The sequence below is a fragment of the Giraffa tippelskirchi genome, chromosome 14 (genome assembly GCF_054371585.1).
Source record: "Giraffa tippelskirchi isolate mGirTip1 chromosome 14, T2T-mGirTip1v1.2.pri, whole genome shotgun sequence".
In the NCBI taxonomy this organism is placed as follows: domain Eukaryota; kingdom Metazoa; phylum Chordata; class Mammalia; order Artiodactyla; family Giraffidae; genus Giraffa; species Giraffa tippelskirchi.
In genome coordinates this window covers 29,094,565-29,095,249 of record NC_137288.1, presented here as the reverse complement: position 1 = coordinate 29,095,249, position 685 = coordinate 29,094,565, and the positions used below count along the sequence as shown (strand labels likewise).

Here is a 685-nt window from a genome sequence, read left to right as displayed (position 1 = left end):
TATATTTAAAAAAATATATATAAATGACTGCATCTTTAAAAATGTTTATGATCCCACTGTTTACTATAAATACCGCTATTATACAGGTTATGGGCAAGCTGTGACTTGTGTGCTAAGTTGCTTCAGTCATGTCCAACTATTTGCAACCCTATGGACTTTAGCCCACCAGGCTCCTCTCTCCATGAGATTCTCCAGGCAAAAATACTAGAGTGGGTTTCCGTGCCCTCTTCCAGGGGATCTTCCCAACTCAGGGATCAAACCTGCATCTTTTATGTCTCTTTCATTGGCAGATGGATTTTTTACCACTATGCTACCTGGGATGCCCAAGCTGTGACTTACTACTATATATTTTGTAAGTCTCTTATTTTATTGCCCCTTATCTCCTAGTAGGACTTCCCTGGTGGCTCAGACGGTAAAGCGTCTGCCTACAACGCAGGAGACCCAGGTTCAATCCCTGTGTTAGGAAGATCCTCTGGAGAAGGAAATGGCAACCCACTCCAGTACTCTTACTTGGAAAATCCCATAGACAGAGGAGCCTGGTAAGCTACAGTCCATGGGGTTGCAAAGAGTCGGACACGACTGAGCGATTTTCTTTTCTTTCTTTCTTTTATCTCCTAGTATAGTGTATAGTTTATAAACAAAATAAATGTATCTCATCTGAAATGATAAACTACTAAAAATTAAG

At 40.7% G+C, this 685-nt stretch overlaps 1 non-coding gene across 1 annotated transcript; it reads left to right on the top strand.

The window, feature by feature from the left end:
- Positions 1-394: 394 nt before the first annotated feature.
- Positions 395-467, top strand: TRNAC-ACA (transfer RNA cysteine (anticodon ACA)). The gene has a single exon. It is a non-coding gene; the product is annotated as a tRNA-Cys (tRNA).
- Positions 468-685: the final 218 nt, after the last annotated feature.